The following is a 19337-nucleotide window of genomic DNA, read 5'->3' as shown; positions in this document are numbered from 1 at the left end:
TTGGCACAGGATTATTAGCACAGAAACATGGCGGACGGAAGGCAAATGTTACTAGAACAGCTTTGGAAATATAGTTCCCACTGTGCAGTTGTCCAAGTTCAAGTTATTGCCTTTTGCTCTCCATCGCCTACAGCTCTGAACCAACATGTTCATATGTTCTCTGGTTATTTGTATGCTGACATTTAACTCACTCAACAAATGTTTATGGATGCTTCCTGCACATCAGGCCCTGCTCAGGCACTCGGGATTCATCAGGGAACAAAACAGATGGGAGTCTCTGCTCTTCTGGGTCTTCCTTTCAACGCCAACAAAAATCTAAAATATTAGTGGCAAATATACTGTGATTAGCTAAGTTTTTCCTTCTCCAAGGAAGGAGTGCCACTTGACTGGGACTTTTCTATGCCATTCTATGCCATTCATTTCTCTATCGTTTGCTCTGATTTGCTAATTCTGGTGTCCCAAAGCTAAATGGCTCCATAGATAACTTTTATTTCAATTGATTCCAGTCTCTTGCATGCACTTTCTGTTCTTGTCTGTCTGTGTGCATGTGTCTTTCTCTGCATATATACACATAAACTCAGATACATGCCTCCCTCACAACATTTGGAAGGACGGAGGCAGCATATATTTTGACGCTTAAGTGTATAAGCCTAAGTTAAGTCTATTACAACTTCTAAAGAATCTTTTAAGACCCAGTCGGGCTAACTATGAATCCTAATCCAGGAGTCGGGATTTTCTTCTGACTTTTTAGCTCCTTTCCTGTTATAAGCCTTTCATTTAGGTATGTCCTTGTTCATCTGTTAGTACAAAGCTTATCTGTGAGTCTGTGGCTTACCATTTGGGAAGGCTCTTTTTTCTTTAAGGGGAAGTGGACCTGCTGGGTCAGGGGTCTAGGGGGTTTCCAATTCAAGCCTAGGATTTTGGTTTGCTCATCTCTCTTGGTTCTAAGCCATGTTGCCTTAAGTAGGAAAAGAGCCCTTCCTGCGAGGGCAGAGAGCATTTGACTCTGTGAGATGCCTGGTGGGAGGGAAAGGGTGAGTGGGGATTTTTCCCAGTTCTTTTAGGATTCGCATAGGTAATTTTCTATTTGGGGTTTCTCCCCTTGGGGAGCCTCTGGGTGAGGAGCTGGTGTGATGGAGGAGAGATTGAAGGGGTCCCACTCAGCGTGGATTGCAGAAGCTGTATGTGCCCTGGCCCAGGGCTCACACTGAGCCCATGTCCTGCTTCTTTCAGTCACCTCTGTGTGACCTTCCACTTGTCCCATTTGTAGTAAAAGGAAGGTACTACTACTCTTACAGGGTTGTTCTGAGGTCTAAATGAACTAATTTCCATACAAGACCCTGGCACCTGGGAGCTATAAAAGTGGATGGTGTTAGAGACCATCCTGGGTTACCAAACGAAGCAACTGAAAGTGCAGGGTGCCCAATTGAGGTGGGATTTCAGATGTGCAGAGGATACGTTTGAGTTAAAATACATATATAGAACATAAACTGTAATAAACTGTAAAATATAAAATAAAAATATCATCTATTAATATAAATGCAAATATTTTAGTGTAAATATTGCAAGGGGCATGCTGATATTAAAAAGTTATCCTTTGTTCATCTGAAATTCAAATGGAATTCAAGAGGCAACACTCAAACTACCTCATTTCTTCTCTGGGCTGTGTCCCCACTCTCAGCTGCCCTCAGTGTGGGCTGCCGGTGGGCCCCAGATGCCCCTTTCTTCTTAGGGCTCTGGTTGAAAAGTGTGTGTAGGGGGGGACCTGGATGGGGGGCATGTCACATGAGGAATTAAGGTTTCTTTCCTCCTCCTTCCAATGGCAGCAGCCTGTGGCTCTGAGTGGCAGGACGCACAAAAGACCAGCCGCCTTTTCTCTGGGAGGAACCCCATCTGTGTGTGGTTTGTGCTGGAGAGCTGCCCTAAGGGACCAAACAACAGTCAGGGAACCAAGACCACATCCCACATCCCACACCTTTCTCTCCCTGCTTCTGAGACCTGTTTCACAATCATTTCACAAGAATCCCTGTCCCAAGCCCTGTTTTAGGTTGGAAATCAAGGCAAGGCAGCTATCAATGGATGTGGAGATTTTTCCCCTCCTGTAATTAAAAAACTGTGAAGATCCATAAAAATAAGTAGGATTTTTTTTTTTTGGGAAAAAAAAAGAGGCGATGATGCTTAAGAGAACATATTCAGATATTAATAAACAGCTTTTGTTGTGCTTAACCTAGAAAATTCAGAAATCTGAAATTATAAGAATATGCTTAAAGTGATGAGCTCTGAATAATGTACAGTATTGTTAAATCATTATACTGTATACCTGAAACTAACATAACACTGTATGTTAATTGTACTTCAATTAAAAAATTTATATCTTTTAAAAATCATAATGTTTTGTTAGAGTACTAAAATTCTGTCTGTAATGATGGTTCACAAAAGTAAAATGCTTTTCTTCCTCCAAAAGTCACTACCCTTTTCCCAAGAGAAGGATGATGACACAGTATTTATTTTGTTATGTTTTTGGAATTTACTTTCTTTTTAAAAAAGATTTATTTACTTTTTTGAGAGAGAGAGAACATAAGCAGAAGGAGGGGCAGAGGGAGAAGGAGAAGCATATTGCCAGGGAGCCCAATGAGGGGCTCCATCCTAGGACCCTGGGATCATGACCTGAGGAGAAGGCAGATGCTTAACCGACTGAGTCACTCAGGCACCACATGGAATTTCCTTTCAATGTAGATGGGTATGTTGGATGTCATATTACCTTCCAGATTTGACATGAAAATTTGAGAGTGGAAAAGAAATGGCAAGCAGTGTTCATCTGTGGTTTCATCTTTTACATTTAAACTTTAATGCAATTGAAATTTATTAGCAAGTTGTTCTATCTCTGTTGATAATTTTCACATTGATTTGAATGATACCATCATAATCTGTTTATACGTGGATCTGTTTCTGGTCTTCTGTTCCATAAATCTTTCTACTTAGTTTTGGTCATTAATTACTGTGATTTTAAAACATGTTTTAGTGTATGGGAGAGTGAGTCTTCCTTTGTTATCTTTTTTTTTTTTTTTACTATTTTGGTGATCTATTTGTTCTATCAAATAAGTTTAAAAATTATTTTCATAAGTTTCAAATATTTTCTTGAAATTTCTATTGAAGTTGTATTAAATTTATAGATGTTTTGTAGAGACCTGGCATTTATTTTTGTTGTAGGATATTTTCAATTAGTAAAGCCCTCTTTTAGCAACCCCAGTAAAGTTTCTTCACATCAGCAGTGCAGATATCTTGTTAAATATTACCTAGGTATTGTATTGTATTCTATCTATTCTATTCTATTCTATTATTTGCTATTATAAGTAAGATCATCTTTTTGTTATATCCCCAATGACTTTGCAGAGAAGGAAAAGGAAGAAGTAAACATAATCTATAATCTTGTCCCCTAGTGTGACCACCATATTATTTTAGTGTGAAATTCTCCATGCTGTGCGTGCACATTCATACACACATAAAGAGGTTCCAAAATTTTCCTCTGAACATTCCTGAATTCTTAGAACAAAACCTACATAATCATGGCATATAATCTCATTAATACATACTTGATTAACCTTGCTAACATGTAATGCACAACTTCATGCATTCCTATTGTCGATAAGAATTGTTCTACCATTTTCTCCTTTTCAGTATTATCTTTGTATGAATTTACATCATAGCTCTGCTGTGTTGATCAAAATTGCAGAGCTTCCCACATTTTATAAAACTTTGGAAGAATTCAACTAAGCAGAGCAAGAACATTTTCCTTGGAGGTTTGAAATAATTAGGCAATTAAAGCCTTGTAGGTTCATACTACATATGTATTTCTGCAAGAGATTAGAAATGAGATGTTGGCTGTCTTACTTTTTCAAAATATTTAGGGTCAGAGATAAGTAAGAGATGGTCTAACAGGTTTGAAAAGTGGAAGAAAATCTGAACTGGGCCGTGAACCCCAGACTGGAAAAGCAATAGGACTTGCAAGGCTTTGGGGTTTGACCTGGTTTTGGGTCCCGGTGCCCCCAGCAGGTGCCACTGGGCTCATGATTGTGCACTGCCTTTATCAATCTGTAAAACACACCAGTCTTTAAAGCAGTGACAACTGAATAAGCTGTTTCTGTAGGAATTTGGAGAGTTCTGAACACAAGCAGAAGTCTGGGATGACTGGCAGCAGAGAAGCAAGCATTTTAGGAAGATATCTCTCCCCTTTCTGTGAGGACTGCTGCCCTGCTCTGACACCCGGAGAATTAGCAGTTTGGGGAGCCCAAGATTGGGAGGAGTGTGGTGGGAGGGCAGCGCCCACAGGGTTACCCTTCACAGGGGCTGTCCTGAGCTCCCACACATGAGAAACAGAGTGAGGCAGATGGCCCTGCGTGACGGCACTGACAATTTGGTCCTGGAACGCATGGGGGCATCCGTGGGAACCCCCAAACTCATGGCAGGTGGTTGTGGGTAATGCGCGGAGAGGGGCATAGGGGTTTGTGAGCAGAAACAAGAACAGGAAATTTGGGTTAATGTTGTAAAAGTGCCCTCGTATATGTCCATAGGCTGTTGAGCCCTGGGGGATGCCCAGATTAGAGGAACATCACCTTCTGGGGGTGCCTTGGTGGCTCAGTCGGGTAAGCATCTGCCTTCAGTTCAGGTCATGATCCCAGGGTCCTGGGATCAAGTCCGACGTCGGGGTCCCTGCTCAGTGGAGAGTCTGCTTCTCCCTCTGTCTCTCCCCCTCCCTCATTGCTCTCTCTCTCTCTCAAAATAAATAAAATCTTAAAGAAAAATAAGAAACGTCATCTTGTGTGGTGCAGACAAGTCAAACTATGCTAAGAATAGCAGCGAAGAAGATACTTTTTGAGGTGGGTACTGGTGGGCAAAGCCAGGTGGGGAAGGAGCCTACCTTGGACTTAAACTTGCTAATTCAGCCTGCTGGAAGGCAGCTTTCTATTGCATTATCTGGGAGGTCACCCAGCTGCCCATACTTCACTCTGTCCATGCAAAAGAGACAAAGGGCCAAAAATCAAGTTGGCTTCAGGATGTTTTTCAAGGAAGCAAATTTCAGAATCAGGAGCCATGCAGCCCACGGTCACCAGGAAGAGACGCCCCTTCATGGGTAGGACACTTGCATGGGTAACCCCAACTCCACCCCTACCACAGATCCCAGGTCACATCATGACAATCCCTGGTTCGTAGGGGAAAGACCATGGTATGTCCAGAGAATTTGGTTCCAAGAGCCAAAAAAACAAAAACAAAAACAAAAAAAAAACAAAATACAAAAAAAAACCAGATAGCATATTTTTGACAACAGATGATTCTAAAGGCCTTTTCAGAGTTTATTTATTCTATAATCTGTGTAACAGTTCAATGTACTAAAGCTTTTCACTCTTACTCATATCGAAAGCTAAGCCATTCCAAACTGCACGTTTCAAAACCCGTCAGCCAAAACCCTGAAAACCTCTAGTGCCTAAAATAACCATTCAACAACTGTATTTATTCTTTTCATCAGGGATCAGCCAACTTTTCCTGTAAAGGGCCAGGTAGTAAATATTTTAGGCTTTGTGAGCTTGTAGCAACGACTCAAATCTGTACTTTTGTTTCGAAAGTAGTCACAGGCGATTTATAAATGAATGAGCATGGCCATGTTCCAGTAAACCTTCACTTATGGATAACGAAATTTGAATTTCATACAACTTTCACATGTCGTGAAAAGTTATTCTTCTTGTGTTTCTTTCCAATTATTTAAAAACGTGAAACTCTTCTCAGCTTCCAGGCTGTACAACAACAGGGGGCTAACCATAGTTCAGCAACCCCTGCTCTACCCTCACAAAAGTCTCATTTGCTTTATGAGCCAGTATACAGTCCTTCGGCAGGACCAGCCTGACCTGTCAAAATAAAATGAAATGGCAGAAAGAGCTCGGCGTGAATTTGGTGAAGCCTCATATAAGCAAAGAGCCCTCTGTATTTTGAACTGACAGGTCCTTCTACGCAAATGCTCTGAGATAGTGACTTTGACAGAAATGATGTCTGATTCCTAAATAAAACCCTTCTTGCACCAGTGGTTCAAAAGGAAAAAAATTCAACGATCAAGTAGTTTTTTGTACCGCTGAACTCAATGCAATGGCTGAACAAGTGTCTTCCTTCGGGCCAGATGTTGAAAGTGTCACCTGATACATCATCCTGAGGTTAAAAAGAAATGGCTGAACTCGAAACATGTATCTACCCAGAGTTCTAGAAAGGCAAAGAAGAATTCTTGGTCTATGAAATATCTTACCAATATTGAAAGAGAGTAAATGAAATCTTTCTTATGTCAGCCATCTCAAACCTCCAGATTCCCCTTGTGTTTTTGTGTGTTCTAAGTAACAGCCTCGAGTCACTGAATACTGCATTCAAACTCCACGTTAAAAACCAACAAACAAAAATAAAAACAGGGTTCCTGGGTGGCTCTGTCAGTTAAGCGTCTGCCTTTGGCTCAGGTCATAATCCCAGGGTCCTGAGATTGAGTCCTGCATGGGGCTTCCGCTCACCGGGGAGCCTGCTTCTCCCTCTCCCTCTGCCACTCCACCTGCACGTACTTTCTCTCTCTCTCTCTCACTCTTTTTTGCTCTCGCTCTCCCTCATATAAATAAATAAAATCTTTTTTAAAAAAACCCCGAACAAAAATAAAACCAAAATCTTCCAGTGTCTTCATGATCATGTAGGACAGCCTTGGAAGATTCGAAAAAAATCTCTTGAGTATCTTAAAAACATGATGTAATTTTCTGGATTGTCACTTTTCACCATGCGAGGGGCATGCAAACGGGGCTTGGTAAGTTACTAAAATGACTGTAAAGTGTTTTTGGAGCAGACCTTTTGGGAAGCAGACCTTCGTAGAGGACACATGAATGCCCCGTGTTTTAAGGGCACAGGCTTTGGCAAGACAGAGCCCTGGGTTCAAAATGCAGTTCTGATGCTTACTCCTGTATATCTTTGGAAGAATTACTCTCAACCGTTAGTAAAGTGGGGCTGCTAATAGCTTTTTTTCACACCACTATTGTGAACCAAAATGAGACACTGTGCACAATGTTTAGTACAACGGCATCCAGTCAGGGCCAGAAACATGGCAGTTTTTATCATTTCAACTATTAGATTTACTGTGTGTGTGTGTGTGTGTGTGTGTGTGTGTGTGTGTGTGCGTGTGAGTATATATTCCAGGAAGAGTCACTGATACACATGTGTCTTCTGACACTCCCAGATGATATAGCGTGTTCTGGGAAATAAAGCTATCGTACACACTCTACACACTTGGCAATTACGTCTCAGTTCCTCAGGGTTTTTTTTTTTAATTTTTAATTTATTTATTTGGCAGAGAGAGATCACAAGTAGGCAGAGAGGCAGGCAGAGAGAGCGGGGAAGCAGGCTCCCCGCTGAGCAGAGAGCCCAATGCGGGACTCGATCCCAGGACCCTGAGATCATGACCTAAGCCGAAGGCAGAGGCTTAACCCACTGAGCCACCCAGGTGCCCCAGTTCCTCAGGTTTTTGCAGAAGAATGAAAACTTGAGTGAACAGATACTGTGGCCTGTGAACTCAAGGAGAGATGCCGAACACTTCAAGTATGTTCTTTGCTGCCTGTCAAAGCAAGACGTACACAGGAACAGCGGAGCAGATCACAACGGAAACGTGCCCGCCTACACGCAGACACGAATGCTGCTGGGCACACAGTCTATGGCTCACGCTTGCTTCAGGTAACACCACACAGAAATTCTCGAAAGAGTCAGGGAGGAACAAAAAAGATGCCAACTGTTCATACTGGAAGTACTGCCTTCCAGAAGAAAAGAATATCAGAGAAATGAAGATGCTGAAGTAGAATGGTAAGACTCAACGTGGTGAAGGGTCAAGAGTAAGAATGAATTGAGGCATTAAAATTCCCATAAGCAGAGATGCCTGGGTGGCTCAGTCGGTTAAAGGTCTGCTTTTGGCTCGGGTCATGATCCCCGGGTCCTGGGATCGAGGTCCATAGTGGTCTCCCTGCTCAATGGGGAGTCTGCTTCTCCCTCTGCCTCTCTCCCTGACTTATGTTCTCTCTCTCTGTGTGTGTGAAATAAATAAATAAATAAAATCTTTAAAAAAATATAAAAATAACATAAAATTCCCATAAGTAAAAACAACAACAACAACAACACAGACCTTGGTGAAAATCTCTTTGGATTTAACTTTTGGATTTATAAAACCCTTTGAAGACTTTGACACAACCTTCCGTAGCAATGACTGGACCTCTTTCAGTCTATTGCTGGTAGACATGATTTTGACATAATGGCCCCGGTAGAGTGAGTGGATTTGGTTTCTCTAAAGCTGCTGCGGGCTACCAGTGCAGAGCAAAGTACGGAGAAACACAGACTATGATTAAGATACTGGGTTTTGTCCAGGGCGCCTGCTACTGTGAACTTCTTTGTGGACACCACCACCACTGGCTGGAGTGGGGACTTCATAAACGCCGCACTCGATCTTTGCAATTGTGCAAAATGCCAATTTTTTCCCTCAGGTGCCTGATTAGGCCAGGGAAATGGCTTGCAAGGAATTCAGCGAAAAACGTTTTTCTGGCACCCCAGTGGTAAACCTTTGCAAATTTGGCTTTTGGCTCTCTTTCTTGCTGAATCCTATCGATCCATTTCCTTACAACATGAGAAAGCCAGTGGCCTCTCTTAAAAAAAAAATAAAAATGAGCAAACCATGTAATGAAAGACCACATGAAAGGGTGAGAACTTGCTCTTTTGAATTTTCAGACGGTTGCGAAACTGATAAAGCATTAGCCCTGGGGGACCTACAACATACTTCCAGACACAGCTCCAGCCCTTTCCAGGGTAAGAAGGATGCTTGACTCCGTGACCACTTGAAGCACAGAAAATGTAACTTCCTGTGTGCGCTGTTAACGTTGATGGGCATTTCCGTTTTTTTAAGTTTTGGCCTGCTTTTCACAACTGCTGAAAAAAGAGGTATCCAGTGCTTGAAAAAGTTTCATGGTTTGTACCTCCTTTTCTAGAAAACATGAAAACATTTTAAAGTAAAGTCAAACAGTAACTTTGTAACTTTATAGCTTGGTAGCTGTCAGGTTAACTTCTTCCCTGATACATGTCTTTTTAATTTTTTAAAAGGTTTTATTTATTTATTTGAGAGAGAGAGAGAGTGAAAGAGAGAGAGAGAGCACGAGCATGAGCAGGATGAGAGGAGGGGGAGAAGTAGGCTCTCTGCTGAGGCAGCCCGATGTGGGGCTCGATCCTGGGACTCTGCATGACCTGAGCTGAAGGCAGACGCTTTAAGCGACTGAGCCACCCAGGTTCTCTTCTTCCCTGATTTAGAGTAAAAATTATTTTGGCTTTTTGTGACTGAGAACGTTACAACAAATGCATTTGTTATGCTATTCAGCTAAAAAGTACATGCGGGAGATTTCAAACTGTGGCTGGGATTTCCTTTTTTAACTGAAAAAGTTTTGCAGAAAAATTTTCTAAATCTTTAAATGTTTTCCATGGTTTCAAAATAATAGAAATATGTATTCTTTTTTTTTTTCTTTCATTAGTAGTTTAACAGGGAAGTTTGCTCCAAAAAATTGGTACAGGCAATGTCATGCTGACTGGGGCCATTCTTTTGCAGTTTTATAATTTCAGATCAATCCATGTTCATGGACTAAACTCCATGAAGAGACGGCCTTGTGGAGTTCATGTAAGTGACCACAGCTCTCTTGGCCAGGCCAGCATTGGCCTCCACTCAGACTTTACGTGGTGTATTTACACTAGGGCTCTACATTCACTTTGAAACAGCCTGATCACCAAACCAGACGAAAAGAGAGTTGGGGCAAGGGTAACAGGGCAGAAGTGATTGCTTCTGCTTTTCTTTAGCACCAAACACACAAAAAGAAAAAAGAGTAGATTTTCGTCTTCAAGAGGGGTTTAAAAACTTTTTCTTCTCGCACAACAAAGGCAACAGAGACAAAAAGACTCTGACTTTCAAAGCACAAACTTATCTGCTTAAAAAAAAAAAAGAAATGGATGAGATTCAATCTTATAAAGAAGTCACTAAAACTTTAGTACAATATCCAGGTGTTTAGGAGTGACAACGATCACTGTCCTTTGTGGTTCTACTTTTGCATTCGAACATTTGCCAAAGAACACACTCTCCAGTTCAAAACCACTGAGTTTTAAAACAATGATTCCGATGAAGGCAATGACAGCATCACCCAACAACAGGATTGAGGAGGTCTTAAAAACATGCCAACTACTGAATCTAAGACTCTACAATTAGCTGCTTATTGTTCCCTGGAATGAGATGAATCATTTCCAAAGTAATCGCTTGTTTGACCCAGTGGGGTTGCATTTCTTTGTTTTAAACCTGGTTTGTGCGTGTCTCGACAAGGTCTTCATTTCTTACAAATGAAGCATGTGATTGTCACATATGTTTGATCAAACAAATTTTTTTTTCTAACAGCTCCTTTATCTTGTTCCCTTTCTGGTCAAGCTTGTCTATTTCCCCAAAACATTAAACTGTGATGTATTACTCTTGTCCCTTAGGCCCTTGAAATGAAAGAGCCGGACTCAGGCACTTACCAGCTTGGGGTCTTGCTGAAGCCACTTAAGGACTGCTGAGCCTCAAATTCCTGATCTGTTAGAGCACCAGACATGCAATCACTCATTCCTTTAAAGATTATGGGATGGCTACTAGATGTTGGCATCGGGCACACAAAGATAAATAAGACACAGGCTTATATTATTACTTATATTATTTTTAATAATATAATAACTTATATTATTATTAACTTTCTAGCTGATGCTAGAGTTGAGGGAGGCACGAGTGAAGGCACTAAGTGCCTTAAAGTCTTGCCAAGTGCCTCCTACAGTGAATGGAGGTGGAGGTGGGGGTGATTGGCTCTATTTGGGGACAAGAGGAGAAGGGAGTGTCAGAGAAGGTTGACAGAAGACAGTGAACACTGCGAAAGTCCTTGACTAATAATAATAGCGAACAATCATGTAGCCCTTACCATGTGTTAGGCGCTGGGCTGGGCACATGAACATTTCATCTCAGCTTAACATACGTCTTTGATACTCAGTGTTATTATCCCTGAATTGTTGAGGACATTGGAGCTGACAGAGATGAAGCAACTTGTGCAGGGTCACACACTGAAAAGGACAACTTCAACAAGAACCCCAGAGCCCTGGCTTTTAAGGACCCAACCTCATTGGCTCTCCCTTTCTTTGCTTTGGTATTGCAAACACTCCATCTTGGTCTGCTCCCTGCACCTACGGTGGTGTCTGGTGCGGGGGTGAGGGCTGGGGCAGGGGGGACTGGGCTACGAAGTGACGCTTCCAGGCTAAAAGGGTCAGATTTTATCCATAAGGGGTTACTTGAAACTAAAACCAAGAACATTACGTAAATTCAGTTCCTCATTTTGTTTGTTTCTTCCAGATGAAATTTCTTTTCTCATTTGTTTCAAACTGATGGAAAGAGATATTGGTGATTTTTCCCCCATTAAGATCCAAGATGAAAAGAACCGTGAGTCACGTGATAAGAGGTAAATGACTCTCATTCTTGGGAGAGTTGAAGTCAACAAGCAACAAACTTTCAGCTATCGTTTAAATTCAGTCCAAAGGGATTTTCTCATCTAAAGAAATCCCATTGTTTTATTTCAGGGTCAGAATAATTTCCTACTTAGTACTCAGGGAGGTTTTCTGTGAGGGAATTTAAAAAAGAGATATGCAAATATGCCGGGGAGATTAATAGGAAGACACAGCTATGAGACACACAAAATGAAATACTATGACAGATAATATATTTTAGTTTGATTTTCAACAACATTATATAAATGCTCTTAATTAATATTAAAACAACAATTAATGAGAAATAGCCTTGTTGGTTTGATAAATGGAGTAGAGTCTTTTTCAAGGACATTTTTTTTTTCTGATTTCAAATGTAATATACTTTATTGTGGATGATTTGGAAATGAAAGATAAGTATACCAAAAGATGGAAATCACCTCTTTATCGAGAAGCTCTAGAAAATATCCTTAGGGACCTGTTGTGAACTTTGTGGAGATCCGTCCTGCCTGGCTTGCTGGCTTTATGGTACATTACCCTTTTTCTCTTTCTCTTTCTCTTTGCACACAGGTACATTGCCCGCTGCACAATAGATGGTCCATATGTTTGCTATTGTTATAACCTGAATTATTATATACCTCCTCGTTTTACAAAATTGGAATCATGAAGTGTATCAGTTTTGTAGCCATTGGGACTGATAGTATTAAAGAAATATTAAAATAATCTGGGGTGCCCATCTGGCTCAGTCAGTAGAGCATGCCACTGTTGATCTCAGGATGGTGAGTTCAAGCCCCATGGTGGGCATGTGGGCATGGGGCCTACTTAAAAAAAAAAGAAAGAAAGAACAAAAGAAATTTTTAAAATAATCTGATACATTGTATTATCAGGGTTCTATGTATTGCAAGAGTCAGAAACTCCCACTCATTCCCTCTGAAGTCTAGGGAAAGGTTTGCTTTTTTCCCATGGCCAAATCTGGGGGTTCAAACAAAACTGTCATCACTTTCTTCCTCTCACTTTTCAGCTCAGCTTGTCTCTGTCTTTTGTTTGCAGATCGGATTTAGTCTCTCCCTGCTTCACACAGCCTTTCTCTAAATTGCTGACAAGTGTTGAGTTGGTGTTCCCACCATTTGTGATGCAAGGAGAAGAAAGGCTGTCTTTTCTTCTGAGTCTGACCAGTAGCAGGAGGACTCGGATTGGCCATGCTTAGGTCACTTGTACATCCTGAACCAATCACTGGGTCTCTGGATTCGGTCTGAGAGTTGGCCTGGGATCTGTTCCTCTCCTGCTGGCGGTGAGTGGGGCTGTTGGTGGGCTTCAAATGAGCGTGGTGGCTTAGCCCCCCTGTAGGAGTGCAGGAATGGAGAAAGTGCCTCCGGAAAGAAACAAACTGACAAAAAGAGGAGGGCTGCTAACAGCACCTGGCAAACAAAATTTCAGCAACCAGAGTCACCTCTCTCCATTCTTAAAAAAAAAAAAAAATTAGTGATTCAGCTTAGAATTAAGTGTCAGATTTATATTTTTAGAATAAAAAGATAATCTATAGAGTGGAGGCAATAAAAAATATATAAAATGATTTTTACATTTTTAATTAATCATTAACTGGAAGATGCCTGATACTATTTTATGGACTACTGTACAGATGATTAATACCACACTGACTATTTGGAGCTGAATTGATTAATTGTTGAGATATTTTACCCTTTAGGATTTATATATTTTTCTTTCATTGTACATTCCAATTGGATATTCATTATCAAAGAGTGTCCTTGCAAAATCCAAACAAGAATCTTCACCTCTCATTCTTTTTCAAGATATACTGTCTTGTTTTATGAACCATATAAAATAAATTTGGTTAGCAATTAAAAAAAATTGTGTCTTATTAAAGGACCATTTCAATGAGTAAGTAAGATGGGAGATAGTTGTTCTTTAAGTTTTTGCCAAAGGGACTTAAAGCAATACTTATTGGAAGTGTTTTAAATAGATCTTCTAGAAGATCTAGATCTTCTAGATAGAAGATCTGGAGAGCAACAATAGTGGGAAGAAACAGTTATTTAAAACACTCATTAACCCAGTGCCATGGAGCGTTCCGTTGATCGGTTCCTTTATCATTTAAAACATTTTTTTAATTGAGGTATCGTTGATACACAATGTTACATTAGTTTCAGGTGTAAATCATAGTGCTCACAACTCTACACTTCATGGTAAGTTTTCCCCATCCGTCACCATACAACATTATTGCAGTATCACTGACTATATTCCCTGAGCTGTACCTTCCGTCCCCATGACTTATTCATTCCCTTACTGGAAGCCTCTATCTCCCCGTCTCCATCACCCATTTCCCTCCTTTTGGGCAGTTTGTTGGTTCTCTGTATTTATGAGTCTGTTTCTGTTCTTTAGTTTGTTCTTTGGGTTTTGTTTTGTTTTAGATTTGGCATATATGTGAAATCACATGGTGTTCGTATTTCTCTGACTGATTTCACTTTGCATATAATACCCTCTATGTCTAGCCATGTTGTTGCAAATGGCGGGTTTCATTCTTTTCTATGGCTGAGTAATATTCCATTGTATATGCATACCACATCTTCTTTATCCATTCATCTAGCACTTAGGTTGCTCTATTCCTTGACAATTATAGTAATGCTGCCAGTAAACATAGGGGTACATGTATCTTTCTGAATTAGTGTTTTCATATTCTTTTGGTAAATATCCAGTAATGGAATTACTGGATCGTATAGTAGTTCTATTTTTAATTTTTTGAAGAACCTCCATACTGTTCTTCACAGTGGCTGCCCCTATGTACCTTTTGATCAAGAGTATATGAGGGTCCCCTTTTCCCCACATTCTCACCAACACTTATTATTTCTCTTTTCTTTACTGGCCATTCATTATTTTCTTAAAACAAGATTTCTGGTGTCAGCATGACCAAATATATGATTTTTAAGTATAATCACCTAGATCTAAAGCCATTTCCTAGTAGTCATACCAGATCTATGCACAGATATATCCAGATCTCAATGAATTTTAATGATCTGATTTGTTCTAGGAAGTCATTTAGGCACTAAGGGGTGAGGCCTACATTGCTCTGTGGGCACATGGGTTAGCTTTTATTCTTTATGATCTTTCAGATGTTTCAAATAAATTACTTCGTAGTGCCTTAAGGTCAGAACTGGCCTGAGTTTGGTCTGTTTGGTTTATCTTGATCATCTGTGTTTTTTTCTGAAATCTTTTCATCCATGTGTAGGGTTCTGTCTTCCATATTCTTTCCCCCCAGATTGTTCTATCTTCTTCATTGTCCCAGGATCCTGCATCCAGAAACACTGATTTGATAAGTTATGGTATGAAATCCAGGATCCAGAGTTGAAAATGGCACGGGATGACTGCTGGAGCAAACACCAAGCCTGCTTTCCACCCACACTCTCTCTCCTCTCTGCTCTGGTGCTTCTCAACTTGTTATGGTGCTTTGTTCAGGCTTGACTTTCAATAGCTTCACTGATAATATGAATATGCTTTTCATTTTTTTGTAGTATGTACCTTCCTCTTCACCCTTCAGCCCAGACCCTTGAAGAGAGGGGTTTACTGAACAGGTACCTTTCACAGCAAGCCACTGGGTGATCCCTTTTATTACCATCACAAGAGTTGACCCAGTCTCAGTATGTTGTAGAAATAAGTAATAAACTCACAGTACTGTAGTTTCTTGCTCTAAAGAGGGAGTGATGCCACGGGTCTCTCCATAGTTTTACTATGTTGTTCTTGGGATTCTTGAGGCCTTAGTGAATCATTTCTCTTTTTTATTTCATTAGATATCGCTAAGCCTTTTCTGGGATAATGTTCAGAGGGTCCTATGTCTTTGTCAATTGGATTCCATTTCCGAAGGCCAAAAGGTTTCTGTTAGAATGCCACCGGTCAGCTGATTCATTTGTTGCAAGGTAAGTCACAGGCTAGCCACATGGAGAGATGGAATAGTTTGTAACTATATGGAACTATCTGGGTAGTAACTCATGATTGTTCTGGCCCAGACAATTTAACAGCGAATTTTCCTCTGGAAAAGAGGAAGCAGAATGGAAGCTTTCCCTGTGGATGAATGAAGTTTGGCTATTTAAATTGTATAATGTTTACGGAACATTGATTTGTGTTCTGTTCTATAGCTGCTAAGTGGAGGTAAGAATGTTTCTGGTGTTCTATGTCCTGCCCCCACAGGGATCCTGATTTCTATGTGTCAACTCAAACTATGATTACTGCTTCCTCCTTTAACTCTGTCTCTTCCTGGAATGTAAGAACATTGGAGTTCTCTATCTATAAATAATCTTAGATAGAAAGTGTGAATAGAGAGGCCCAGTATTACATAAGGGTATGAGAAAGGTTAACTACTCTGAGAAATAACTGTTCAAATAGAAGAAGAGAAAGGGGCTTGTTTTGTTGTAGTTACTAGAAAATACTTTCTAAGTATAGCAGTAGGGATTCATGTTGAAAACCTTCTCTTTCCTCCTGTATTGGTTAAGTGAGGCTGTGTAACAAGTGGTTCCCAGACATGACAGTGTCTAACGACTATCATCACTTCTTCCAAGGGGCAGGAGTTCAGGGAGGCTCAGCTGGGTTGACTGCCTCGGGGTTGACCAGATGGCTGTCATCAGACTGTAGCTGGAGCTGGTACAGTGGAAGTCTGGCGAGTTGGGACCCATACTCATGCCCCTGTTTCTCTATATCCAGTCTCAGAGCCTTGTCTCTGGTCTAGCAATGCAGGCTGGCTTGGCCTTCTTCACAGAATGGCGGCCTCCAGGTAGTGGAACTTAACACACAGAGACTTAAGGCTGCAGCGTGAACACTGTAGAGAACCCAGGTGAAAACCTCTTGGCTTTGATGATTCAGACTTAGAAGTCCCACAGTAGGATGGAACTAGAGGGTATCATGCTTAGTGAAATAAGTCAATCGGGAAAGACGACTATCATATGATCTCCCTGATATGAGGACGTGGAGATACAATACAACATGGGGAGTTAGAGGGGTAGGAGAAGAATAAATGAACCAAGATGGGATCGGGAGGGAGACAAACCATAAGTGACTCTTAATCTCACAAAACAAACTGAGGGTTGCTGGGGGTCGGGGGGTCGGGAGAGGGGGAGGGGGTTATGGACATTGGGGAGGGTATGTGCTATCGTGAGTGCTGTGAAGAGTGTAAACCTGGCGATTCGCAGACCCGTACCCCTGGGGATAAAAATACATTATATGTTTATTCAAAACAAAACAAAACAAACAAAAACAAAAACAAAAAAGAAGTCCCACAGTACCATTTCTGTCAAACTCTGCTGGTTTGTCAGGCATTAAGGCTGGGCTGGGTTCAAGGGGAGTTGTCAATGATAGGCACAATTTGCAGACACATTTTAAAAGTACCTCTCTAAGACCACACCTCTCTAAGACAATGTTAATATAGCCTTTGGATTTGAATCTAAGTGTATGATCTTTTATTATTCTGATTGATCAATTGGTTTAAAGAGTTAAAAAGACATATCTATATATCTTTTATATATCTAAGAAAAGACATATATATGTCTATATATGAAGAAGTATATATATATATACTTATATGTCTATAGAAGTATATATATATAAGTATATATACTTCTATGTCTATATATGTACATACATACTTCTTCATATATAGACATATATACAGGAAAGTTCCACTGTAGATCAGTATATTCTGTAACATATCATGAATAATATGGAGCCTTTGTGCACATCAGATTGGCCCAATTCATGCCAAGCATTCTACAGACAGTTAATAAAGAGTAACAGAATGAATGAATGAATATATAATGAATGAGTTCACATATCTGTCATCAATCAAAAGAGCTCTCAAGCCAAATAGATTTGAAGCCAACAGAATGAATTATAACTTGGCATCTTGGGCGAGAAAATATGTTTCTAAAATATAATTAGTTTAGCATTTGTTTTGCTTTGTTTCATTCTATTTGTACATACAATTTCATTAAAAGGCAGTTACATATATTCAAATAACCGTCTGATTGGGTGACAGAAGACAGAGGTAGAGAACATTTTTTGAAGAGCACTAGGAGGCTCCAGGTCAAGTATCTGAAAATGTGCAGGCTGCAGGGTCCCCCATGCCCTTCAGCTGGCGATGGAGGGAACACTGAGAAGTCTCTCAAAAGGCTGGAAGGTAGTTGCTGTGGGCCTCTCAGCGCTTACCCTGGGGCTCTTCCTTACTCTGCTAAATCAATGCCAGGAAAGAGGCCTATACTGTTCCTAAAATTCCAGATACATCAAATCACCATAATTTCACTGTTTGTACAGTTAGAAGGAAATTTACTGCGGGTTCCATTTTAGACCTGAGTGTGCTGGGTCCTTTTCTACTTCCAGACGAGCTCTGGGTGTGCCCATCTGCACACTCAGGGATAGGCCAGGGCAGGAGTCCTCTGCCCCCCAACCCTGGGCCTGCCCCCCCCCCACAATGACTACTTTCCACCCTATGCCCCCTCCATTGGCTCAACCTTGTCTTCTGAGGTGAGGGGCAGGGCCTATCTGTGGCCCCGGCTGGATATTCCCATACAACATACAACATACATACCCATACAACAGTGGGTATACAGGGATTTTGGACTAGAGCATGTTTGCTTTTGAGGAAGTTCTGTGTGGTAGTGGAGGGGAGAAGGATTCAGGATGGGGTAGAGAACACTACCAGCTAGGGGTCAGCCACAACAGCCCAGGCGGCAGGTGATATGGGCACACATTAGGGCATTGGGGGATGCGGGTGAACATTGGCGAACACCAAGAGAGGTTTCTGTTTTTTTTTCTTTTTCTCTTTCTCTTTCTTTTTCTTCTCCTTTTCCTTTTCCTTTTCTTTTTTCTTTGCAGCAAAGTCGCATGATGGTTTATTTTTTAAATTTATTTTTCTATTAATTATGTTATGTTAATCACCATACAAAACATCATTAGTTTTCGATGTAGTGTTTCATGATTCACTGTTTGCACATAACACCCAGTGCATTAGTTTTTGATGTAGTGTTCCACGATTCAATGTTTACACATAACCCCCAGTGCTCCATAACCTCCCAAGAGAGGTTTCCAGAAGTGTGTAAATGTCCTAGCCTCTTGGAGTAGAGGGGCTGGGAGCACAGAGTGGTTGAGCCTCTCAGACTACATAGATGACAGGGGAGACTTCTGAAAGGAATAGGAAGGAAAGAGCTTTGGCTGGGAGGGGAAGACAGCTAGGCGATGAGGGAAAGGGGCTCTCGGTTATGGCTTAGTGGAGTGTGAGCACCAAGCCTCTGTCATGGACAGAGAAGAAATACGGGGTAGCAGAGTGCTTTACTTCATACAAAGCACTTCCTTTTCTCTGAGCCTGAACAGGTTGTTTCCTTAACTCTTACTACTGCAGAACAAGATTTAAGAGGGTTTTACCTTTTAAAATTCAGACACTTTTTTCCTTTTCTTTCTTCCTTTATTTGAATTCAATTAGCCAACTGATAATACATCATTAGTTTCAGGTACAGCATTCAATAAATTATCAGTTGGGTTTTTTTTTAAGATTTTATTTTATTCATCTGAGAGAGAGAGAGAGAGCACAAGATAGGGGTGTGTAGGAGGAGCACAGGGAGAGGGAGAAGCAGGCTCCCCCTAAGCAGGGAGCCCTATGAGGGGCTCGATCCCAGGACCCTGAGATCACACCCTGAGCCCAAGGCGAACACTTAACTGACTGAGTCACCCGGGCGCCATGACTTTTTTTTCTCTTTTTAAATAAAGAT

The sequence above is a fragment of the Meles meles genome, chromosome 1, assembly GCF_922984935.1.
Source record: "Meles meles chromosome 1, mMelMel3.1 paternal haplotype, whole genome shotgun sequence".
Classification (NCBI taxonomy): Eukaryota; Metazoa; Chordata; class Mammalia; order Carnivora; family Mustelidae; genus Meles; species Meles meles.
The sequence above is the reverse complement of the archived record's forward strand: the minus strand, read 5'-3'. Positions refer to the sequence as shown.